General features: G+C 33.6%; 1 protein-coding gene and 2 long non-coding RNA genes across 12 annotated transcripts in view; 1 reads left to right on the top strand and 2 right to left on the bottom strand.

The window, feature by feature from the left end:
• Positions 1–27,963, bottom strand: part of LOC128240337 (uncharacterized) — a 38,408-nt gene that overhangs the window by 3,188 nt on the left and 7,257 nt on the right. The window lies entirely within an intron of this gene.
• On the bottom strand, positions 658–2,829 carry LOC128240340 (uncharacterized). Its single transcript, XR_008262158.1, has 2 exons — positions 2,611–2,829; positions 658–1,713 (listed from the first exon to the last, which is right to left on the bottom strand). It is a non-coding gene; the product is annotated as an uncharacterized LOC128240340 (long non-coding RNA).
• On the top strand, positions 9,013–16,266 carry LOC128240338 (uncharacterized). Of its 10 annotated transcripts, none has more exons than XR_008262156.1 (8): positions 9,037–9,114; positions 9,388–9,454; positions 10,115–10,153; positions 10,517–10,604; positions 12,386–12,468; positions 12,859–12,980; positions 13,367–13,479; positions 16,099–16,266. It is a non-coding gene; the product is annotated as an uncharacterized LOC128240338 (long non-coding RNA). The 10 variants fall into 10 exon arrangements; XR_008262157.1 differs by lacking the exon at positions 9,037–9,114 and adding an exon at positions 9,265–9,279; XR_008262154.1 differs by having other exon boundaries at positions 9,013–9,114; positions 10,115–10,604.

Raw genomic sequence — 27,963 nt, 5'->3', positions numbered from 1 at the left:
TCGTTGTAAAATAAATATGTTTAAACTAAAGGAACGATTGAATGTAAAGACATGAAGTTCTCATCTTTGAACTCGATCAGAAATGATGCTCGTTCTTTAAAACCTCGGTTGACAATTTTTAATAGCGCCCTAACATGAATGTCATATTTCTATATTAACGCGCGAAAATACGATTCAATCTGTGTATATATGGCCCCTACTCATAAATTTAATATCGTTAAGAGTGTTTGCCAATGGCGACTTTAAGACGGCTCAGATAAAACTGGCTTTATTGAAAGCCGCAACCAAGAAGATTTATATTACCTGGCAGAAATTAGTTGTGCAGCTGTCTGTTCGATTATTTCCTGTTAGATTGTTTGAAGCTTAATAATTCATCATACGTTACTTAACGTAGTTTTAGAAGTTTAGATCTGCCCACGGTCATTGGCTCTTATCAAATTGTTTTAACAATGACTGCAGTAACTGTTTTTACACCTCTCAGTTTTACGTGTGTTAATGAGACTTGTTAACGATGTGTTAATGGTAAAACACTTAGAATATTTACTAATCAACACTAACAATTGAGGTGAGCCTTTTAATATTATTAAGTTGATGAAACCTGAATAAGAAATAAACAAACTTGCTTAAATTGGGTTTGAAAGTTTGAAATGAGTAAAATAGTTTAATGAATCTTTATTTCAAACAATGTGCGAATAATTCATCAAAACTATATATAAAGATATAAAATTTATATGCATAGTTTCATACAAAGTACAATATCAAATATTGATAATAAATACATATGTCAATACTAAACTGCCTGACACCATGTATATTAAGTTGGCAAACAATGAATTGTAATCAGTAGCTAATTCCAATACGAAAATCCTTCCATAATCTCACAAGATCAATACTGTATTGGAAGATCCATATTAAATGGTATTCAAACAATTTTAATTTAATCTAGCGCGAAAGCGCAAAACCTTGCTTGATAAAAAGCTGAAATAATACTTCTACTACTGATCATTAAATATTATTTTCGAAGCATGATGCAAATGATTATTGCATGAATATATTTCTCATTTTATACTTTTCAAAGGTTTCAATAACAAAAATGTTGCCACAAGTGAATACGATTTGTACGGATTTCCAAAAGGTGTAATTGCGAATCGCACTATTAAAGATTCTTATATTTTGCGTCAACGTCATATTTCAGTAAGAAAAACGCAAGCTTGTTGTGGTGAAAGTAAATTATTTATCTTATTTTACACTTCCCCATAACTATTCCGGCCTTTTTTGAGTCATTATACGCCAGTGCAGCTTCATAAACAGCCGTTGGGGTCGTTGGGCCTAGTTTCGAATATTGTTTAAAGGCATCCGAACCAGCACATAGAGCGTCATAGACCACATTACTGCAACTGTGAACAAGCAACGACCAACTCTTGTTTTTGCTTTTATAGTCGCGAAACCAACTCTCGATTGCTGCACTATCCAAATCGAGAATAGATAAAGTTTCATCCATTTGTTTATATTGTTTACATTCCTCATCTAGGGACTTTCGCCACACACCTTCACAGCCTACTGCAGCCGCAATAGCATGTTTCATTTCATCTTTTGGCCAGAAACTAATGTAAACTCGATTAGCTGTTTCCATTGAAATGTGGCCGAAGGAGTTTTTGGACTCATCAGGTTTCCAGTAATAAACGTAACATGGCATGACGACGCCGGATTTATCTATTAAAGAAAGCGTAAATGTTTGTGAGAACATGTATTTATTTATAAATGTACCGTTTTCAATGCGACTTTTTTTTTGGACAGTTCAGATGTGTCAGTATTATTGTAAATATCCTTAAAGTATATTGCATAATCCGACAGAAAAAATCTTCGTATTAATTTTACAACATGTACCTTTTCTCCAATCATTGTGACATGTTGGATCTAATTAAATCGAGGATGAACGAAAGTGAAAAAAGTGGATTATCCCCGCGTTTTATTGTTACATAAAAACATTTTCGATAGACGCGGGTAGCAGCTCGAAAGCGTTCTAAGTTGACGAAATGACAGTTTTGTTTCAAATGGGATGGCTGTTTCAATTCTGCAGTAGATTTGTTTTAGCAGTCAGTCGTTATTAATTTTTATCAGGTAATATTCAGATTTAAACGGAGATTGGGCAGACAAAGTATAACGTGGACCACCTTGTCGGATAAAGGGTTATCTGTATGTAATTTAATTACGAATATTTATTGCTATTGTGGCACAACACTCCTCATAAATATATAGATATAAATAGATATTATATGATATACATATATTCATAAGGATATATATATATATATATTGCATTATGAAACTGGCACGTGTGCATAACCAACAAAAGTTACAGTTTTTGTTAGTAAAAACTCTTTAAAATAACAAAATGCTTTTCAACTCGCGATCATAAATGCATTTATTGTGAAAATGTTCATGAAGAAGTTTCTATATTTTAACATCGCGGTATTTCAGTTTTGCCATACTAAAATGTACATCTGGTTTAAACCTATACTACGGTTTGAATGGTCAAAACAAAGCATAATGATGAATAAATTGAAGATCATTGTCAAGCTTAGCTAAAATAAATTAAAATAAACTTACAAGTATTTTCTTCCGTTTTGCAGTTGGTTAACGACAAAGGTCTCAAATCCGAAATATATTTATTACTCACACTATGCTTAAATAGAGAATGTTCAGTAGAGGCGGAGCAACTAACGTGGGTTGTGGCATAGATACTTCGTGGAATGAAGCTATTTTTGTTCAAATCAAGTCACAGCCGATTACATTTTTCGAAAAGGCCTGAATTCATGGAAAAACATTGTTTACGTGAAGATATGTGCTAACAATCTGAATGTTGTAAACAAGTTCATGGTCAACATAAAAATAGAACAGTTTCCAGTTTCTGTCTGGGTATGTTGTAAACAAGTTCATGGTCACCATAAAAAGTCAGTTAGTTTCATGAATCGAAAAGCTGTTTTACTTCCTTGTTAGAGTACAATCGCATTATAATTAGCAAACGGCGGCCTAAACAGTCTATGTAAGAAAATAAAAATAAAGTGGGTGGTAAGTTGCAGCACAGCTCTAGGACCACTCTTATGTAAACCTTGCCCAGGTCCTAGGAATGTCTGCAACTGGTGAGCTACTAATCGACGATTTATAATGAATATACTAAAAAACAACAAACTAGGCTGTTCTTCAAATGAGATTCTAAATCATTAAGGCATTTGAAGGCCCCATATTTAGGTTCCGGTAAGTAGTTTTGTTAAGTGTAGTTAATAAACATTTAACCAAATGCTTGTCCAATATTTGAAATCGACCGACAATCCCTCAAAAATATCGGGTCAAGGGCGCTTTCAATATTGGGCTACATAGAGGATATGTTTGCTTTGCACCAAGTTGAAGAATACTTTCTTTGTTTCCATTCAGTTTTATACCAGGAGCAATGCTCGTTTCTGGAATTAAGTAGCTATTTATTAAATTTCATACGCACGCTACCTATTGAAGGTTTCCCTTGGCAATATGATGCAAAACAATTACCTCACCCGTAACCCGCGTGATTGAAACCCACAATCATTGTGTATAATTTCAATAACACGGTTAAAGGGTTCAGTAAATATTACATAAGATGGTGAAGATGTAAAATCTCAGCAATGACAGCTACACCTCTTTGGATTGTTTTTGCAACTGAGATAAGATAATGGCAAAGTTGCCGTCTGGTTCGCCGATCGATCGCTGGTAAATGGTAGTTTACAGGTATTGAATATTGTTTGACGTTCATGTTTTGGCAAGGGGTTGTCGGTTCTTTGCGATCGTTTAATTATATGGCTCGGTATGAGACTTCAACCACTAACTATCAAATCGAGACTAGTCGTAAGCAGTGTTACTCGCCCTTGTTCAACCATATAGAGATTTTCTGATTTATTTCATTTTCCTAAATATAGTTTCCAAATTTGTCATATGATATTATAACTGATTAATATCTGAAATGCTTTCTTTTTATGTATAAATACTTTCATGTTAAAAACGATTGTACTTTTAGAAAATCGACCTTAGTTAAGAACTGACTTAAGATGTTTAATGACTACCGACACAGATCGATATTTTATGACCAATACATTTTCCTTGCGGTGTTGATGACAAACAGTTCCCGGTGAGGTGGCGGAAGAAGATTAACATGCTTTAAAGCTCGATTGATTAACACCAAGAGACTTTTACACTATGCAAATATCAAGAAATATATGAAAACCGACTGAGATAAGACATCTTTTGTTGCTGGATATCGATTTCTTTAGTGCGACCAAGGTATTGGTGTAGATGCAAGACTAAAGATCGATCTTTCATAATGTGCCAATGTATAGAAGTAGTATAATAATTGGTATTTCGCGGCCATTTTGTTTGGTGGTTTGGTGGTTTTGTCGGTGGTTCCATTGTTTGCGCATGCGCAAGTTTGAAATTGACTTTCGCGGCCATTTTGTTTGGTGGTGCGGTGGTTCTGTCGGTGGTTCCATTGTTTACGCATGCGTACGTATATGTTTTGGCGGACAATTTTCAAAGTTTAACTCAACCAACATTGAGCGGGAAGACAATGGTATCGATTTCGCGCGTTAGCGTTCATATTTGGCGATTTTCCGCTTTTAGCGGTTATGTTTAACCATTGTTTAAAATCCAAGACAAAGGGTCATTGTTAACAATCTTAACATGTTAACAATAACATTTATCATAGAAATGGTCACGATTGTTATAATGATTGTACTTGATACCTTTTAAAAGGGGCTCATGATCATTTTACATAAAATATTGATAAAGGTTATATTGAGCTGACCTAACAGTTGAGAGGTTATGATAATAACTATTGTTTTCTACAATCATCAAATTTTTCAAAAGTTTTTTTTTCAATCCCTTTTACAAGTAATAAACAAAATTTGATCTCACTAGTTAGGAAACTTACAACGTTTTTTTTCCCTTTAATGATTTTATATGATTTCTTTGTTTCAAAGAATAACGATTCATACACGAATGTTTTGGAAGAAAGTTTAAGACAAAGGTTTCAAAATTTTCATTTTAAAACTTTGAAAAGACGTTTGTTGTCCTTGTTCATCAGCAGATACAGTTTTTTCATTACCACAAAGATTTATAATGTCTCTGTTCAAAAGAATAATAATGTTTTCCATTTTTACAAAGGAAAAAACCCATAGTTATCACTAGGTTATAGGGTAAAAGAAGGTAACTCGCGGTCATCTTTGACGAATCTGGCGGGTCCCATCACAGGCAGGTCCGCGGAATGTTGACGGGTGCATTGTTTGATTGAGAGTATTCATTTCAATGTAGTTTATGGTACGACACGAAGATAGCACTATCGTCTTTATCAGATCAGGGTTATGTATGCCAAAGGACAACGCTCCAAAGTTTCTAACAATGATTAACGCATCATTTGTTTAATAGTATTGCCTTTAATTGTTATCCCCTTATCACACGATGTACTAATTATAACCCTCTCTATCTTTTTAAGTGATCAAACTTCTGATTATTTAAGGTGAAAAAGCACATGTCATTGACGCATTGTAATACCATTAAAGTGAAAAGTCGGTTAAATGATGTGTTGAAAGTCCAAAAGACGGGACTGTCACTATTATCGTTATCATACATTTAGTTTATCATCCAGGCTAACTAAATCTAGTACAATGAGGTGATCTATCACAGTAGGTCACTAATTAAACCGTTGTCCAACGCTCGATTTATTACACACTCCTTTGTGTGAGAAGATAATGATAATTTTCCTCTTTAAAAATCTCTTTTTGAGATCAATATTAGTCATTACTGTGTTGTTTTAATCTTTGGTTAGAATCAGAAAGCCCCATGCGATATTTTGTTTTGTATGTTATTAAACTAGTTTGTAATTAATCATTGTTATTGTACATAGTTTAATTAACTGTCACCAAGCAATCCTGTACATATTGATATTAAACAGATTTATAACATCATCTTTTTCACAGGTTTGATTTCATGAAACTTTTGCAGTATTATATACTTTATATTAAATGTTTACTTGTAATCATGATTGGTTGATCCAATAATTTACAAAGAGGTACCTTAATAACCTTCGTATTACTAGTACTTGATTTTGTACCCTGGTTTTGACAGATTTATGACGAATGATATATTGGCTAAAGAGGAGAAAGGGGGAAATGACTTTCCTTCAGCAGGTGTTCAAATTGTTCCATGTAATATTTGCTTCTTGAGAAAAACATTTAACAACTATGTTATTGTAATGTGAGTACCTATAGTCTTGTGCATTCAACGAACATTGAAAATTGTACTTATGCCCGTTCTAGAAAAAAAAGCAATTATTCACTTGCAAATGATTTTATCCGCGATGGCATTGATGACAAATTCTAGTCCCTGAAATAGGTATAGCAAGACATACTCTAATTTAAAACATACAGCAGATATTTGATATGAAAGCTATACTTTCAGCAATTACAAGTCAAACTCATCTAATTTAACAACATTGTTATACATTTTAGCAAGTGTGGTGATAAAATTCAGTATTGCTACTGTACATTAGGTGGATAGGGCAATTGGAACCTGTCAGATGTACGCTCCAGACAGACAAGGAGGTGGAGGACGAACTGATCACACATTAATATACATCATTAAACTTATAAATTTAGCATGTGTCTTTTGATTGGATGTGCGTTTGAAATTGACTCTCGCGGCCATCTTTGGCGGTTTCCCGCGTTAGCGGCCATATTTAACCATTGTTTGAAATCCAAGACAAAGGGTCATTGTTTAACTGGGTCTCCATTGATTAACAGTATTCATTTCAATAGAAGGGATATAAACAATAGCATTGTCACACTAACCACATCAGTGTATTGTATGTCAAAGGACAACTCATCCAACGTTTCTAACATAGGGTCATCGACCTAGGATCTATTTAATGGTATTGTTTTCCCTCATCAGACGATGGACTTATCATAACCTCCACCATCTTTATATGTGATCAAACGGATTCTTTTATATGTAAGATCACAGGTCATTGACAAACAAAAGTTCATCAGAACCCAGCCATCGCGTGATCGAAAGTGATTTCAAGAAATTGAATGACTAAAACCTGACCGTTTAGTGTCAATTCGTACAACAACACCATATCTAATAGCCACTCAATTACTCTCCGACGTACCCATTGTAATAACTTAAAAGTGAAGACAGTTAAATGAGCTGCTGATGGCTCAAAAGACGAGATTGTCGTTATCATATATCTAGTTTATCATTCAGGGTGACTAAAGCTCTTCCACTGTGGTGAGCTATCACAATAAATCACTTATTAAAACATTGTCAAATGCCAGCGCTCGATTCACTGGACTCTGTTTATCATTATGAACACCTCCGTTGAACCTTACAATGACATGAAAGTTTTTCAAACAACTTACTAAATAATCTTTTATTTTGACCACCAAAAGTAGGTTTTGAAGATATAACAGTTTTGTCCTCTCTTAGCTTCTTTTGAGTTTCACTATTTTTATTAAATCGGTAAAGGATTCACACAATTTCTTTATCAAATAACCTCATACCTTAAAGGTATGATGTATCGTTTACATTTCATTAAATCAACCCTACAGAAATGTTAAAATGTGTTCGATCTTATTGTAATGAAAACGTGAATGTTTTTTATTATTTATTTTTGTGTATAACTATTTCATTCCATTAATACAATATTTTAAAATTTAACAAGACCAAATTGAGATTTATAAGTTGAGGACATGTCTGACGAGCTATTTTATACCATTCCGGTATGTTGTATCAATAAATAAAATATCAGACAAGATTTTAATATTTATTTTCTTATAAATACAATACAATGCAAATACAAATAAAGTTGATTATAATTGAATTCAAACAATTTGTTTAACAAAGATCATACATTTTTATTTATTTTTTTTTTATTTATTTTAGGTTACATTTTAACAGTAGAGCAGTAGATAACATCACATGAAATTACATGAAATTAGATGTAATTTGGTATAAAACATAGAAATTATATCTCTTGTATCTTATAATGTCCATAAGCATATGATTTAATTCCATCTTCTAATAAAAATCTTTTGTCATCAAAACTAGATAATCCTACTTTGCTGATTGTTTCCAGATAAATTTTATGGTTATGACTTAATGAATGCATTGTTGAGTGCATTTGAGAATTATTAAATAATACATGTTTATAATCATTAAGAGTCAATGATTTTTTAACAACCGCTTTTGATATCCCTTTTGCTCTTTTCTCGTCTATATCATCACACTTAAATGCATACATTTTCGATCGCAAACCGCAATATTCACTAATACATTTCTCATTTGTTTCACTTTTCATTTTTCCCATTACTTTTTTGTTGAAGTCACTATATAAAAAATGATCTTTAGGGAAATCTGAAGTGTCAAACAAATGTGAATAGGCCAACATATCTTGGAAAATGTCCGGTGTTGTACATGATACTAAAAATGAATCTGTGTCCGTTAATTCTAGCTCAACGTTGCTACCATACACATTTTTCAAATGATTATAATAAAAATCGTACATGGTATATTTTGACAAATCAAGGATACTCATTCCAACAAAAATTGGTTTATTTAATTTAATTTTATTTAATTTTTGCGACTTAATTCAACACCAACAAGGTCTTCAGAAAAAATCCGGTGCATCTTATAAGTGGGTTTGGATGACACCTTCTGTAGTCGTTTTTCTGTATGAACAAGTTCTACGGACCGATGCTTCCGAAGATTTTCCATGGTTTTTCCTGAAAGTAAACAAAATTTTTGGTAAGTAACTTTTCATCATGTTAATCTTTACTCTGAACTGCTCAATATATGTTTTTATGATGGTATCCGTCGTTATCTTAGATACCTGTGTTTTGGATGAGGGATATGAAAATGGGACCGAAAAATACACTTTTTACTTGCCGGTAGTTAGTTTTGGTCAGTTTTACTTTAGGTTCCTAATTGTACATGAGCACTTGTAAGCGTTTGATTGAAGATGAATGAAATACCAAAAAGTGAAACTACGCCTGACAATTATTGAACAGTTGTTTTTGTAGATAAGTATTAGTGGTATGGAAGTGACAATAAATAAATTGTATAAATTACATACGGGCAGATCACACAAAAAATGATAACAATGTTATAATTAACACGAACCCCCCAAAAAAACAAAAAAAAAACAACAACAACCTTACCGAAGACCGAGTTGTTCATGAGTTTGAAGAAGTTCTTCTCGTAAGCAGTCTTGGCTTGTTGTCGCATTTTGGTGTTGAACTCAACGTAGGGTTTCATGAAAGCCTCTTGTTGGAACTCTAATACTTTATGTATTTTTTTCAATTTTAGACCGAGTTGGAGATACAGTTGCAGGTTGCGATAGTGAAGTACATAATTCTGTTTGTTTTCTAAAGTGGTGAGTAATTTTTCCACCTTTGCTCTGGGTGGAAGTTCCTCACTGTTGTGTAAATGTTTCAACACATGTTGAGCATAAGGAGATAATTTTTCATTGGGTGTGAATTTACGTTCCGGAGCTAATGGGTAGTCGTTATGACTGTCATGTAAATGTTTTGGATATTCTAGATCTACTTCTAGAATATACCCCTTAGATCCATCCTCTGGTATTTTTTCAGGTTCAAAAGTATCAATTTCTTCCTTCTGTAAAAACTTAAAAAATGTTACTAACTCGGAAACTCAATAGTAAATGAACTAGTTTGTCAAATGTTTTGGTGGGAAAATATTCCACCAAAATGTGAATTTGGCGGGAAAAAAGTTCGCCAAACATTTGAATTTTAAACATCTGAATTTCAAATACTATAGGGAATCCATTTCAATTTGTTAATTATCTTTGTGTTTCCCCTTTTGTTTTGTTTTGACTTTATTTCTTTGAGATTCTCATTTTTTTTCTTATTTTTTTTAGGTTTTTCAAAAAACTTGTTTAAACGTTTCACGACTAGTCTTTTCTGTAAATTTCCGTCATTTTGAATTGATTTTTTCTGTAACTTCCCGCCATTTTGAGTCAACCTTTTCTGTGAATTCTTACCATTTTGTTGTAATACCATGTTATTGTTTTTAGAAGGTTGACTGTTTTGTAAACTTCCATCACATTTAGAGAGTAAGTATTCATACTTTGATTTAGGAATTAACACTAATTCTTGAGCCATGATTCACTGGGTTTAATTAACGCTAAAAACTGTTTGAAATATTTTAACAGAATGGCTTTCCTCCTTTTTTGAGAGAGTCTTTTGGATATTACTTTACGTATGACATGTCTATATCGTTTCAAGTTCTTTTTATCCTTTTCTGGAATGACAAGATTTCCCCTGATAGCATTGTAAATCACCTCTATAAGTGCAGCCAATTGAGATTTTGTTAAGTTTTTTATCAACATTTTTTGTTGTTTTTCATTGGTGTTGATCATAAATTTTAAAAAATGTCTCTCCTTCTGTAGTTTATCTTCCATTTTTCTCCTTTTCAGGTAGAAATACAATGGGGCTTTGATGTGGAAAGATGTCTGTACGAAGTTTATATAACGGGTTAGAATGTGGACTTACATCCACCAGAAGGTAACTATATTTCTTGTTTGTGGCTTTTCTATAGGCATCCATAAAATAATGCGTTTCACCGGGAAACATTTGTTTGGCTAATGCTTGAATTTGTAATTTATCTCTCTGATTGTTAAACAACACAAAATAATGACTGTTTAGACTAATAGTTCGAAAATATTTTCCTCCTGTAAATAAATTTTGCACTACGAAAAAGACTGAAAAATTATGGTGATGACTATAAATGGTGAATAAGTTGACAATATCTACACTTTGTGAAGCTTTTTGTGCTAAATCATCAATCACTAATATTTTGAAGTCAGTTTCCATAGTCCACATGTCCATATCGTCTTTAGTTGGTAAACCTTCAAAAAATTCAATATTTTCCACATGTTCTTTCATATCATCAAATAAGGATTGATAGGTAGAATAACAATATATAATCTTTTTCGGAATCATGGTAAACATAGAGTTTGCATTTTTAAACAACTCAAATAGAAAGGTTGACTTTCCACTTCCACTTGTTCCTGCCACAATACAAGTGGCAGGGCATTCAAATTTAATTAATGCATCCAACATGATCTACACTTGTTGATAACAGAGAACACAATAAATAGAATACAAACAAAAACCATTTAAATACACTACTTTATTAGTGATCTACATGTTTGGTTTTTGAACCAACCATTTTGGGAACAATATGGAAACATATTTCTAACGAAGTTATATACAAGTAAATCATTACAGTCATAATCATTGAAAAAACTATGTACAATGTCATAAAAAGATACACCATTTGTTCGTTGTAGTAAGAAAAACAAACAATACATCCCACAAACATCACTGTAATTACTCTGTAGCTGTCTCGAATTTGTGATAACAGTTGAAAAATAAGAAGCATATTTCAGAAAATAAGTGTTAAAATAGTCAATTGGTTTCCCATAACTGTCAAAATATTCGATAGTGGTTGAATTTGGGAAGTAAAATGTACACCAATGTCTTCCTTCCATGAAATGATTGTCTGTATTGGCAATAAAACCACATGGAAATACCAAGTCGTTTGGTAGTTGATCAGCCGCAAACACCCCCAAAATTGTTTTTTGCAACATTGGATCACAGTCTATACAACACTGAAGCTGTGATGTATTCATTCTGTTATTATGTCTCTCTGAGCGTTAATTTGAAAAAATCCAGGAGAACTATTATACACAATACAGCTTGTTGCGGTAGATAAAGCCGTTCCAAATTGAACCTCTAATCGCACATTTCCTGTTTTTATTAGAGATAGAAATGCTTCATCAGAAAACTTTGGCTCTAATTGAAATGTAAAAATACAGGATGTGCGTGCAAAGTCTTCTCTGTTTATATCAAGTCCAGCATCTTTATTCCACATTCCATTTGTTAGAAACATATTTGCGTATACTCTCATAAAACTTTCTCCATTTAAATTATTAAAATTTGTTTTTAGTGGATTACCCCACACTGGAACCCCATCAGCATAAAGGCAAATACTCCTAATGTCACAGTTTAGGAAATGAAATGGATTTGATTTATAATCTCCCGAAATTGCTGCTGATCTGACAAAGGCTACGACAATTGTATTTGGTTTTTGTCCTTGAAATAAGTTATCCCACGTAAACACCGTACTACCTGCAGCAATGGTTTGTAACCGACATTCAAGTCTATCAAATGGATACTTTGCTGTGTTGATCTTTAACATCTCAGAGTGAGCAACAATGAGAGCTGGATTGACTCTAACTTTTTTTACTAAAAGATAACTATCTGTAATGTTTACTTTATAGCTTGGGGATGTCTCGCCAGAACTTAGACAGAATGCTGGAGAACTACGATACAACTTCACATTAACATCCACTTGGTTTAACAGGTACCGTTTAATAGTAAATAAACTGTGATATATAGGCCCTTGCAACTCTAAAGTTTTTGATTTTGTTATATATTTTGCCCGTAAAAACAATCCATTGTTTGCTCCACTAGGATCACAGTCTTCTGGGTGATCATTGTCATCTTTTATGAATAGTTGAGAAGACAATTGAGAAAATGAAGCATCTTTTCCATTACATAGTAAAGTATTAAACATGGCTATATATGGATTGTAATTAGATGATATAACCGCCTTGTTTTGTAGAGTCACTTCTATAATTGAAAATAATGCCTGCAAGAACAAATTCACAGGTCCCACCTTCTCACCCGATTTTAAGTTAGATCCATCTGGATTAGTTACTTTTAGTTTCACACATAACTGTGTATCTTTCAGATCGAGATAGTCCATCGAATTCTGATCACTGATTTGAAACTCAATGGGAGTATCATCCGACACTTGGGATATTGGACGAATCTCTTGATAATGGACATCATTCACCGCAACTTGTGTAGGAGGTAAGTCAAATAGTAGTAATTCATTCGGAACACCTTCAGAAAATCCGTCTTTTGTGAAATAAGACATTTTATGAACCAAATATATCCCACGTTGTTATAGATTTCTTCGAATTATTTCTCGCTTTCTTATCAATTTTCCATTTATTGTCCACTTTTTTGCTTGCTTTTACACCTTTTCTTGATTTTTGATTGTTTTTTACAGGTTTATTTTCAGTTTGTTTATTTTTTCTTGTAGACTTCTGTCCTTTTTTCGGTTTAGTTTGTTTACTCCTGTTTCTGAACTGTTTTTTTCTCGCGCTGTTTACACGATGTGTTACTTCTGAAGGTTTGGATAATTTATGAACAAGGGTTGACATTTCTGAAGTATTTAAACCATCTCGTTTCAGCTCACTTTTCGCCTGGTTTACTGTCTGTTCCGATGGGGAAACTGTGCTGATTGTCATACCATTACTTCCCATCTTCGACTTGTGTGGAATGGCAAATCCCCTCCCAACTTGAGGTTTGTTATTTTTGAAATAGTCTATCCACATTTGTGGGTTCGGTACATACAACTTAGATTGATTCATATTTGGGGTAAAATGGATATCGCTTAAAATGAAGTGTGAGATGCACTGGTGAACTTACGAATGAAGCATACTCGTTTTCCACAGTTTTTATACTGAAATCAATCTCTTGGAATTCTGATCGGTTTAAGGGTAAATAAAAAGGAGATTCTAACACATAATTCCAACCATTTTCTTCGTTTTTCTCTATTCTTCTCAATAAGGGACGTTCACCTCCGTCAACAACGCTTTCTTTGCAAACGTTTGAGTAAATAAATAAGGTATTATCTACAGTTTTTCTTCTTGCTTTAGGATCAGTTTTTATACTTATTTCACACAAAGCAACCTTCCAGTAACCATTAAAAGATAGAGGTAATTTTAACTGCACTTTGAAGTTATAGGGTTTGTTCTCGGTGAAGATGTGATTACTTTCACTGTCTCTCACAAACACATATCGTTCCATTATTATTGTTCTTGAACTTGATCTGCATCAATCCAGCTATCAAATGATTTTGGAAATCCTTCCCATCGAACAAAATACTCTAATTTCCCTTTGACTTTTCTCTTTTTTAAAACTTTATCAACATACCAAAGACTGTCTGCATCTTTATCAACAGGAATTATTTCATTTTGATTCACATAACCTGATATTGGTTCTTTATTCAAGTCTATGATCTTATACAATGGAAAACCTTGTTTGAAAATCTTGCTCTTTATTTTAAAAACTTCTGTAGTATATTGTTGTTGATAAGCTCTTCTAAAGGGATGTTTCGTGTAACTTAATCTAACCAAATCACCAATTTTATATTTAAAGCGAGGAGGCGTTTTGGGGAATTTTTTAGGTTTTAGATACATTTTACTCCAAAGTTGTGTCTCGTTTTTCTTTGTAACATCACTTGGTGCTAATCCATCCAAACTCCGATGAGGGGAATTATTGTAACTATTTACAATATCTTGAAGGTGATCTATATATCTATAATTTCGCTGATATCTTAACATTCTAAATATCATACCACGAAGGGTACGAATGACTCGCTCTGCATAGTTTGCTTTAGCGGTGCTTTGTGTATTAAACAAGTAAACTCTCTTCTTTTGCATAAACGCTTTTAATTCACGATTGATAAATTCAGAACCTCGGTCCGTTCTTAACTTTTTAAACTTATGAACACTAAGAATATCCTTGATTGCTAACAATACCGTGTTAGATTTTTTATTAACTAAGGGTCGAACGGATAGAAAACGTGAAAATATATCTATAACAATGAGTAGGTATTTAACTCCATCATTGTATTTAGCAATGTTATCAACTGCCATTAAATCCATATCACCCTGATCGTTCATACCCGCCACTTCAACACGTGGTCTTTTATATGTATGTCTCGCCTGACGTTGAATGGCATACGAATCTTGATTGTTGAGCCATTTCTGTATGAAATAAGTAGTAAATACTCTTGGATAGTTTTGGTTTAATATCCTGTGTAACTTTTTTGCACCCAAAAAGCTGCCTGCGTTTTTAGAATCGAAATAATATTGTGATAGGATATGTTCCTTCTGCGTTTTTTCCATGATTAAACATGATCATCGTTGTTAGTAGTTTATATTATGGGACACATGGGTTGTTAATTAAACTAAAGCAAGGAAATGAAAACATGTATAGATATAAATACATTTATTTGAAACTAAACATGTATAAAATAAGTCAGCATATGATCATACAAGCATGTACATACAATGACATACATGTACATAAAGTGAATTAAATATTTATTTGAAACATGCAAAAAGGAAATTCGTGAAGTAATAAATATAACAAATCATTTTACGCCACACAATACCAGAGTTCTTAATTTCTCATCAATTCTTTTTTTTGAAGAAAAATGCAGTAAAACACATACAACATTGCATAATATGTCCATTTTGTTGTGTTGTAAATATTCTTTTGCTCAACGTGATGGACGAAACAGTCGATCTTCAATGCGATTGATTGTCAACACCATTCTTTTCATTTTTTCACACCACCGCTCGGTTTTCATTATCTGCAGATAGTCATTGCTCTCTAGCAAATGTTTGTGTAAATCAATCATTTCAGAGGAAATGTTTGAAATGCGCACAATTTCTTCCCAACTTTGTAGTATATTTTTTTCATTAACTGCGTTTAGCATGTCACTAAAGTAACGTTCTATTTTATACTCATCATCATCAGGGTCTGTATCCATGATACAATCGTGATCTTTTTGAGATGGGAGATCCATCTGGCAACCATAGCAAAGTTGTCTAGTCACCATACCCATAACCTCACACAGTGCCTTCGCATATACAAAGTCAAAGTATGAATTCATTAGCGCGACACTTGTAGAAACTGGAGTATAAATCTCTGTAGTGTCCATAACATTCGTTTTGGAGTCACAATGTTCATTTTCATAAATATCTTGAGATAGTTCACTGCAATCCATGTTAAGTTTTTCTGCTGCGATATGATCACACCAAATGTCGATGAAACACTGAATGTTTGTGCTGTGTTGTATGTCTTTTATAGTTACATATGGTAACGGAAAAATTCAAATTTGAATTTTCAGATCATCCGGGGATATCGCCATATTGAAAACCCGCCAGAGGTTCGGTCCACGTCCATGGTGCTCGGGATGAGTCATTGGAGGACGAAGATCGGGTGTCCTTATGCTGCCATGAAATGTCGTTTTCATGATGTCCAATTATGTTCAAAAATAAACAACTTGGAGAATGTGTTTTATGTTCTAACAACGACTCGTCTCCTTTCTGCCACTGATGTAATCGCAAACCGCAAGAAAAACACTCTACTGTGTCATTTCTGCCAGTATAATAAAATCCTGCTGAAGATAATTGGAACTTGTTTGGTTCTATTTGAGGTGGCCACATGTCGAACGTTTTAAGTCTGTCTTGAAAGAATAGCATGCTTGGAGAACTATATTCAAACTCTAATAGTTTTGAAGTTGTCATTTCGACTGTCCGTGTAAGAATGAAGCCAATAACTGAACACTTTCCTTCATATCACAGAGAGTTTCAAAAATATCAAATGGTAATTGAAAACTTTGGTGACCCTTTTTAAATATTATTTTAATGCGTCGCTGTCTCTCTTTCACAACTATGACAAATTTGTCATCAAGTGTGCATGTAATTTCCCTTCTTATTGGTGACCAAGAGACATTTTCAAAACCAAAACCTCTCAAATATGTCTGCAACTCGTTAGAAAAACGTACCTGAGCTTGAGCCATTTTTTGTATTTTTTAAACACTTTAGACAACTGTTAAAGCACAGACTTACAATATCCAATTTGTTCGGTTTGTTATATACCACTATTGACAATTCAAAAAAAAAAATGTCTTGGACGTTGATTATTCTCGTACTATGGGCTCGTCTTTAAGTCCTGTATATGCGGTTAAAAAGGGAATGAATTTACATCTATCCTGATATTCTTCAATCTCTTGATGGCTATTGTACTGATCAACTATGGTTTGAAAATTGTTAGTTTGTCTTAAAAGAGTTACCATTTTCTGATGACTCTCCTTAACCCACAAATATATACAACGAGCTTCACTATCGTTCCAGGGTAACATATTACCATTCTCATCCCAAAAGGAATCAAACATTCTCCTGTTTGAGTCATATGGTGTCAAATTATAACTCATATTAGCCGGTAAAACAATGGCTGCCAACTTCAATCGCAAAAAGATTAATACTAATAATCAATGGAGACCCAGTTAAACAATGACCCTTTGTCTTGGATTTTAAACAATGGTTAAACATAACCGCTAAAAGCGGAAAATCGCCAAATATGAACGCTAACGCGCGAAATCGATACCATTGTCTTCCCGCTCAATGTTGGTTGAGTTAAACTTTGAAAATTGTCCGCCAAAACATATACGTACGCATGCGTAAACAATGGAACCACCGACAGAACCACCGCACCACCAAACAAAATGGCCGCGAAAGTCAATTTCAAACTTGCGCATGCGCAAACAATGGAACCACCGACAAAACCACCAAACCACCAAACAAAATGGCCGCGAAATACCAATTATTATACTACTTATAGAATCATGTAAGCTAATTTATTTACAGTTTGATCCCAGATAATATAAATGTTAAATTTCCAATCATGACCACGTCTAATTTAACAGATTTTGAACTATTTTAGATTTTCAGGAGTGCAAATCAATGCCAATTTAATTTGCACCTTTGGTAAGACTCTGTGGGCGATTGTTAGCGGATTTGCCGCCATATTTGTAATAATGCTAGAAAATATGGATTGTCTTTTTCACTGTCCCTTGATAAAATTCTATCAATTACATTCATCTTTAACTACGTTCCGATGTATTTACAGGCGGACATAACTAGAAGTATATGTACAACTAAAACAAAATAGTATTATTGTTATAATTATTTTATTGCATTATAAATTTCAGCCACAACATACAACTAAACGGGTGTATAATCAACAAACAAATATTTTGAGGCAAACATCTTCTGGAAGTCTAAATAGAACATAAGATCATTTTGGGAACATCACATAAATATCCTAAATTAACATAATCAATCAGCCTTGGATTTTAGCCATTGCTCATGGACAATTCCACCTTCTGATATTGCAAATGAGGGCTTGAAAGGTCTTTTTGCTTTAATTTTGTACTTGGTCATGGATTATATACCAAAGGTAATAAAATAATGAAAACATAATTTATAAACATACATTATAGGATGAAGATATACGAGGAAGAAGAAATAAACTAAAAACGAACTATAAATAATATTTTCACTACATGTCTTAAGTTTAGTGGGATTATCATTTAAATTTTATTGTATAAGTTTTATGCGTGTTTTATGATTATTAGAAATACACAAATTAGCATTTTCTACAGTTTGCCATACGCTTCAGCATCAGTAAGGTCGAACACTCGGATATCTTAATTCTTTATTTTTGGCTTTCCGGCAACGATGGCTCCTTTGTGGTCGTTGTTGTAGGCTACAATCATTTGGTACACACTTTCAGGTGTCGTGACTGGGCCGTACTTTTTAATTTTTTGGCGGAAATCGCTAGAGCCGGCACAGAGCGCGTTATAAACGACAGTGCTGCAGCTGTTTGAATGGAGATTCCATTTTGGGTTCTTGCTCTTGTAATCAGCCAGCCATTGGTCTATAGCGCCACTGTCCATACCAAGAACAGTTATTGTAAAATCAGGTCTTTTATAGTTCTCTTTCTCATATTCAAGAGAGGGCATCCAACAGCTTTTTTCGACCCCTTTTACATAATCTTTTTTGGATGAAACTTCTTCAGGCCAAAAACTTATGTATGTCCCATTGCCCGTTTGCATTGAAATATGTCCAAATGATTTACTTTTGATGGATTCTGTCTTCCAGTAAAAAACGTGACAGCTCATCTTTCATGAATCTTTTCGTCAAACGCTGAAATAAAAATGGTATAAATTACATGTGTGTGTGTGTGTGTGTGTGTGTGTGTGTGTTTGTGTGTGTGTGCGTGTGTGTGTGTGTGTGTGTGTGTGTGTGTGCTTGTGTGTGTGTGTGCGTGCGTGCGTGTGTGTGTGTGTGTGTGTGTGTGTTGTTTTATGTGCTATTGCATCCGACATAGATATCCGTATACCAAAGGTTTGTTAATATAATCTAAAGTAACAATTCGATTTTTAAATAGCAAAAGAACTCACCAAAGTACAAAGTATAAAATACTTACGGTCTGAGTGTACGGTGAACGGCTCTCATATGAGGGGACTATGTAGGGTGTGTGCTGTTCATACCGAATATGATTTTTCAGTGCTCTGTCTAAGAGCCAGTTAAAATTGTCGAAATTTGCATATATTTGCATTGAACACGCCCTCAATGCAAAATAAAAATGTCATGTTCTACGAAACGCTTTTATGTCAGAAATTGTTTTGAAAATAACATACAGCTTAAGCGATCAAAATCACCCCAGGTACATTTACATTCCATTGAATACAAGTGAGGGCTTGTTCTTGTAGTTTTGTATTCGAGTTTGACCTCGTAAATACCTAAGGTTTACCCAGTTTAACTGATTCAAACTGTTTACGCAATATCATACTTGCTTCTGAACTATACTACAAACATGTTCAATCTAATCATTATGTCCTTGATCCTCTTTTAAAAGTGCAACAACTCAAACTATACTTTTTGAAAATAGAAATTGAGGCAAGCAGGTCTGAACATACTTGTCTTGTTAGTTTATGCATACAGCAAGCACACATAGCATGTACACTTTTAATGCGCACTTAAAGCCACCTTTGAGGTTTGGTATTACAATGTAAATAACGTCAATACGAGTTCGCTAGACTTTTCAAAAACAGAGAAATTGCACGCGTCGTCAATCCCGATTATGAAAGACATCAGGGTTCATCTTTCAGATACAAACTTTGATACAATCTAAATTGCTCAGTCTGGGATGATATATTTTCAGAATGTTAATGATGTTTGCTGTATGACTAATTAGTTGAGAAGTAAGCTCGATAGCGAGGCTAACTAATTATTTGTTTTATCTATTTCAATAGTCATTTTTGAAAAATGTACTTGGAGGTATTTTTTTGTTGATAACCTTTATAACATAACGCTTTCAAGCACCATCGTAAAGGGAGATTAACCTGTCATTCAAAAGTTAAAATTCCAACATTTAAAAACCATCAATGCATTTGTAAGGCAGGGAAGGTCGTCATGACAATATGTTAGTTACTAAAGGATATTTGCCCATATTGGTCCAAATACTAATTGCTATTAGTCCAACGATGATGTTCTTGGGGCATTTGTCACTTTTCTGTGACAGCGCTTGATTTTGAGAAACAATACATGCAACAAAATACTTACTGGAAACAATACTTTGTTAAGCATGCTTTGAATGGGAGTTTTCATAATAATATTGTAGTTTTATTTTCCTGTCACATAAAGTCAACATCCAAAACTTTTTTAGAATATTAAAAATAAAGAGTGGGGTGAATGTACCAATGATATAGAAAGGTTGAAACAACGGTGTGAAAGCACGTTTACATTCCCAACAGTCTGCATGACCCGTGCTGGAGTCCACTTGATGGTCTCGGAAAACAATTTCAGACATATCTATGTTGTCATCATTTTGAGTGTTCCGTATTTTAAGACCGTAGTTAAATTTCAATACAAGCCTGCATTAGGCACACCGCATTTAACTACCTATTAAATTGACACTTGTAAGAAATAGTGCGATGCATACATGCGTTAGAAAATATAACAGTCTTACGATGTATCGACTTTTAAAGGTTTAAAAATCGTCTAAAATGAAAGGCGATCAGATAACTGAATTAAGATAATACGCTTATTGAAAAGTGTCTAGGACGGAAAATTTGCATGCCACTATCTCATGATCGATATGAAACATTAGGTGCACGCATTGAAATAATCTATACAAAACGAACAATACATACAATTTATGAATACCTTAATATATTCAAGGATTTCATAGACCTTTTCAAAATAACAAAATTAAATTCAATCCATGTACTGTTTATAGGACTGCCCTATACAAATTAACCTTGACGTTTACCGATGTCCGCTTAATGTCATATAATTCTGTTTTCCCTAGTCTTTCTCGTCCCAGACGGCATAATTGAACCTATTTTAGGTTCTATGTCATGGTCACTGCTCATGTCAAGTTTAAAATTTTATAATCAGTAAATAAATGTCAACGAAGATACAAATTCATAATAAAAAGAACAGTGACCATTACTTAGTAACTTGTATCTGTATCCTATAATCTAGTTTAATGTTTTTTACCATATTGAATATCATTGTTGCATGCAAGAGTTCTTCGGTACTAAACGTCACAACTTGCAAAGCTGTCTCTGCACCTTCTACTGCTGCTTTTGCTGCTGTTGCTGATAATGATTATTCTGATGATAATGAAAATGACAACAGTGGGGGTTAGGGTTGTATTTGTAATTGAATATAACTGTTAACATTATACAGCATAAGAGCGTATTTTGGAACATTTACAATACGCAGTATCACGGACCTATAAACCAGGTTAAAGGTGCATGGCAGTTCACAGTATTGAAATGTGTATCACCATTAGCGGCTGTTTATAAAATATACAAACATGTTTAAAACTTTGCGAAAATTACGAAGACGATAAGATAAGACATGGAAGTACTTTTATACATATAAAGATAAACAAAGATAAAAGAAAATAAAAATAAAGAAAAACATATTCCGCAGGCCGTCTCATAAATAGTAAGACTAGGAGGGATTTTTTTATTTGCTCCCCACAGGGGTTAGTATTTTGTAAACCATGCCTTTATGAAAGTGTATCATCTTATGAACAGTGTTAGACATGTTTACGCCTTGGCCGTTTGGGCGTTTGGAAACTGAAGCATTTTAAAATTCTTGGCCAAATAATTTTCAATTTTTGAACATAATTTTCACTTGTTAAATGCTTACATTAAGTACAGAAAACTGTTTCAATTCGATAATATACGACGGAATAATACACATCAATAATTTTCCAGCCAAAAAAAGATGTTTCATGTGTCACAATACTGTAATTTACGTTACTTCAAAATTTGCAATATTTGATGACGACCAACAAGCCTGAAAATAATCCGCATCAATTTGTGGAGAACATTTTATTAGATATAAAACTGTACTGATGAATAAGACATAATTTCAAGTATGGTTCTCTTACATAACATTTAAACAATTTGACATTTGTTAACATTATGTGTCATATACCTGACAAATTGCATCACTGATACATATCTCCAATTATGCATAATTTACGCGACCAGATATGTTTACACGTGTATAAGATTATATATTATAGTAGAATTTTGAAAGATATATCTGCAATTTTCAATGAAGTCACATTTAATTATCGTTACACTATCAAACGGACATGGTCTTGTCTGTATCAGATTAATCTTCAAACACGATTTGAATCTTTTTCCGAGTCACTGGAATATTTTAGATTTGCTTGTATACTACTGATGCAATCCTTGGCCACAATTTCAGCGTTGCATTGTCCTACAAAATTCCGTCAAGTTATAGTTTTGGCCAAAGAGTGTATTAAAGTACAAGCGAATCTGAAGTATTTCACACGTGCAGAAGCAGAAAATAGCATAGCCTTGTATAAGTTCAGAACTATTTCCATCTCTTTTCTGTAAAAAAGTAATTTAGAAATTCAAGTCACTTGCTTGTTTATTAACATCGGTTGTGACCCCTGGTGACCATGTGAGAACCCCTTCAAGTCACGTGACTTTTCACCCGGGATTTGTCATAATTGAAAAGAAGTTGCAATACATAAATATATATTGAAATTTCCTGACTTCTTAAAGCTTGTTAAACAACGTCACCTGTTCCATGCACTGACTGAAGTAGTTTTGCATTGGCATCTTCAAAAGCAAAACAACTCCATGCCCAAATTGGACCTAGCTTTCTGACATAATATGGCATATGCAATCATACATTATGAACATTTAAGCCACAACTACCTTGTCCATACAATTTTGGGAGCTGGCAGTAAAATTCATCTAACAACTTTTCAGCTCTTTTAAGATTTGTCAAATATATTTTATCTCCTAGTAAGATATATACAGCCTCAGACAAAAGAGCAAAATGCTGCACATACTTTCTGGTAAAATTGCATTCATGCATGGTAATGAGTAGTACAATAAAAAAGCTTGCACTTCAGTTGCTTTGAAATTGGAAATGTTTTTCCAGGTCACGAGGCAATCTCTCAATATGATAAGAAGGTTTGATGTTCAACAGCTTGAGTGACACTTGTTTCAGTTGTTTACCAACAAAGTACTCTTTGCCAGTTTCTGATGTTGAAAACCACTTGCTCATCAGTGTTTTTATAAGTCCCAATAGCACAGCATGCATATAGTCTGGGACAGTCTCTGATACCAAATCAAAGGAATCGAAAAAAGACAGCCCGGATAAACCCTTAAAGCCTTTCAGTCTGTTTTTTAGCAGATGATGCATTCATATGCTCCAACACCCCCGCATGAGATCGAATTGGGTAACGTGACTCTTGTGTTCTATATGAATAACTCTTACTGTTGCCTAGCCCTTGTCTGACTGTAAGACCAGGTTCCTCACAAGTAATGCATGCATCTGATCCATTATAATATGTCATGTTTAATGCCCCAGCTTTTGCAGCAAGATCAAATGTTACACAAAGAACGGACAGTGTTACAGTCACCTTCTCGTCAATATATATATATTTCAAGACCATTGTTTAATACAAAGTTAATTTCCTCACTCAAGCACTGAAACACATTTTTGAATGGTGGTTTTCCTTTACCTTGCCATAATCCAGCTAACAAAATGTTTTCTGTGGCAAACCTTAAAGGGGGACTCAGTTCATTTATTGCCAGAAAAAATGGCCATAATTCAATCTTTAAAGATAAGTAAAGGTTGACACCATCAGTATTTAGTGTTATGTTGTTATCCTGCTTGTACAACTTCTTTACATGCTTCACTGGAGCTTAAAATTAAAACATAAAAACTCTTTAACATTATAGCAGAAGCTGAAGACAGCGAGTTGGCTCTGGTAGAGCACAATTCAGATTCTGATGCCCATGAGGTAACAATGACATTGGCAAAAGCAATGTTTACAGAGGAAGAGTTGAGAACACACTCGAGGACCGGAAAGAAGACTGTTAAATGCCAGAATGAAAGTCCACGGCCACTGCTTGATCAAAACAAACTCTTGAAGCTTGAGAGAATGGTTAGGAAGAAGACGGGTACATCCAAGGAACTTTTTAATAAAAAGATAGAAAATCTCCCAAAAGTGCTAAGGCGTCCAAGAAAGTAAAAAATAAATAAAATGAGTTGCCTTAAGAGTTCACTCTGTGGAACCCTTGACAATATTTTTTTAACTTTACTATGCACAGAATAAGAAGAGCTATTTTACTCATACTTGCGTCGGCGTCAACATCAGTGTCACACTTTGGTTCATAAGGTTTTGGATGCAATTACCAATTACATTATATCTCAATTTTATCTCAGCAACTTTTTGATGTTTTGAAACTTTATACAAGGCTTATTAACCATCATACCAATTGAATTGAAATATGCAAGTTAAATAACTCTTATCATGTATTTAATTCAAGTTATGCCAACTTCTTTTTAGTCAATATCTCAGTAGTGACCACTTGATTTATTACATTAAAAGTCCATACACAGCTTCTCAACTATAAAACCAACTGAACTAATCAAGTTAGATTACTATATTTTGCATTGAATGCAAATGATGGTAGTTAATTTGTGCGAATAAGAATTTCTGGTAATAGTTTATTACATTGAAATTTTATTCAAGGTGTCTAATTCATTCCACCATTGAAATTATCCAGTCGAGTAATATAACTCTACTTTGCATTTAATGGAAATCATGGTTCTTTATATTACAACTTGGAAATTCTGATTAAGTTTTACATGCAACTACATCTAAGTCCATATCTCGGTAACCCATTAGATGATTACATTTTCATACAAAGCTTTTCAAACCAATTACGAAAACTGAACTTGTCAAGAAAGATAACTCCATTTTGCATTGAATGCATTTTTTTCGCCTTTTGTTTTTACTGTAAATGTACTCATTTTTTAAGACAAAGTGGTGTATAGTCGAGCACACTGTCCAACGACAGCTCTTGTTTAATAGTTACTGTTATCATTATTTGCATCTAGATAAAAATGATATTTCCTCTTATTTGCTTGATCACTTACTTTTTGGTTAACCTTGGCTTTCAAGGTTAATCTTGACCAACAAGATCAATCTTTGTCCGTAAACTTAATGTTTCAAACATAGTAGATTAAACTGATTTAAAGCACGTCAAGAACTGTCCCTGGCACAGGATTAGTTCTTGAAGAATTCATGAATTTTTAAATGCCAGTCTTACAGCTTTTGAACTGTTATGAACAAAAGTTCAAGAATTTTTCATGAATAGTCTTTTAATGAATTTGTGCCATTTTATCTTCAAGGACAATTCATGAATTATTCCTGAAAATGTTTTTGAATTATGCATGAATATAACAAGAACCCTTCATGAACAGTAAGTGTTCATTTAGCAGGGGCACCAGCAAAAAGGCTAGTCCAATATAATACAGACTGGTACAAAAATTGGAAAAATTCTCTCACACATAAATATAACAAAAACAAGAGCTGTCACAGAGACAGCGCGCTCGACTATTCCGCCGCTTTTCAGTGTAAGGATTGAAAAGTTTTGGCGAAACATGCATGGATCACTGTTAGTTTAGATTTCAATGCAATACATGATGTGCTGAGATATTAACATAAATGTGGTTACATGGAAAATTTTAACCAGAATTTTTAAGTCTAATAATAAAGGGCCATTATTTGCAAAATACAGTTATCTAACTTGGTTATTCAATTACGTTGGCTGGTTGAATACCATTGTATAAAGTCTCAATGCAATACATCAAGTAGTTGCTGAGATATTTTCCTATGTGTGCTAACATGCAAGACCTTAACCTGAATTTCTAAGTCACATAATAAAGGGGCAAAAATTATATAATATGAAATATAGAGTTATCTTACTTGATAAAAGAAGAAGGTTAAATGGTTGGGAGCATGTGTGTAAAGTTTCAATGCAATACATGATTTATTCGCTGAGGTATTGACTTACAAGTGGTAACAAGCAAAACCTTACCCAGAATTTCTATGTCTAAAAAAGGGGCCATTATTTAAATTTAATGCAAACTTTAGTTATCTAACTTGGTTAATTAAGTAGGTTGGATGGTTGAGTAATATTGTATCAAGTCTCAATGCAATACCTCAGGAAGTTGCTGAGATATTAACCTATGTGTGCTTGCACGCAAAACCTTAACCAGAATTTCTAAGTCGAATAATATAGGCCTTTTATTTGCATTAAATGCAAACAAGAGTTATCTAACTTGGTTAATTAAGTAGGTTGGATGGTTGAGTACCATTGTATGAAGTCTTAATGCAATACCTCAGGAAGTTGCTGAGATATTAACCTATGTGTGCTTGCACACAAAGTCTTAACCAGAATTTTTAAGTCGAAAAATTAAGGCCTATTATTTGCATTAAATGCAAACAAGAGTTATCTAACTTGGTTAATTAAGTAGGTTGGATGGTTGAGTACCACTGTAAAAGGTCTCAATGCAATACCTCAGGAAGTTGCTGAGATATTAACCTATGTGTGCTTGCACACAAAACCTTATCCAGAATTTCTAAGTCGAATAATTTAGGCCTTTTATTTGCATTAAATGCAAACAAGAGTTATCTAACTTGGTTAATTAAGTAGGTTGGATGGTTGAGTACCATTGTATGAAGTCTTAATGCAATACCTCAGGAAGTTGCTGAGATATTAACCTATGTGTGCTTGCACACAAAGTCTTAACCAGAATTTTTAAGTCGAAAAATTAAGGCCTATTATTTGCATTAAATGCAAACAAGAGTTATCTAACTTGGTTAATTAAGTAGGTTGGATGGTTGAGTACCACTGTAAAAGGTCTCAATGCAATACCTCAGGAAGTTGCTGAGATATTAACCTATGTGTGCTTGCACACAAAACCTTAACCAGAATTTCTAAGTCGAATAATTAAGGCCTATTATTTGCATTAATTGCAAACAAGAGTTATCTAACTTGGTTAATTAAGTAGGTTGGATGGTTGAGTACCACTGTAAAAAGTATCAATGCAATACCTCAGGAAGTTGCTGAGATATTAACCTATGTGTGCAATTTTTTCGTGAAATTTACCGCCGAATAACGGCTGTTTCCCCTCGCCGAAAATCATCCAATTTTCCCAAAAAATAGCCATATTTTCCCAATAATTGGTAATCAATTCCCCTCAGAAATGAATAAAAAATACAATTATGAATTGTCAGTGTTTTTTACGGCAATATTTATAGACGGTATTCGGTCATGTTCCCAATGGCAAAAAGAACCCTTTTTCCCATTTCTGAATAAAAATTTCCAATCTGGAGTTCTAAAACTTCAAAAGAAAATAAGAATAAAAGAAGATGAAATTATAAACAAAACAGTTATATCCCCTACATGCAAGCGTCTATTCACAGAAACATACAATGATGTAATATCCGCGTCATGATGAAAGGTGGATTTTCATTGGTTTAACTCCATTTTTTCATCCAATCAGAGAGCATGTAACAAATTAAGAGTTAAAATCATTGTGTTAAAAACATGTGTCATTGTCAACAAAAGGATTACTAATTCAAAAGTGACAGTAAATTATTCGGTGCAGGAGGGGATAAAATAACTTATAGACAATGCTGTTCTTTGTCATGCCTAAACTACATGTTTACATACATGACATTGACCTTCATTGCCAATATCGAAAAATGACAGAACTGAGAAGTGAAACTGAAAGTAGACAACTGTATTTATTTATTTATTATAATGATGGTGTATTTA

This window comes from Mya arenaria, chromosome 7 (genome assembly GCF_026914265.1).
Source record: "Mya arenaria isolate MELC-2E11 chromosome 7, ASM2691426v1".
NCBI lineage: Eukaryota > Metazoa > Mollusca > Bivalvia > Myida > Myidae > Mya > Mya arenaria.
Note: the sequence above shows the minus strand (reverse complement) of the source record. Positions and strands in the feature narration are given on the sequence as shown.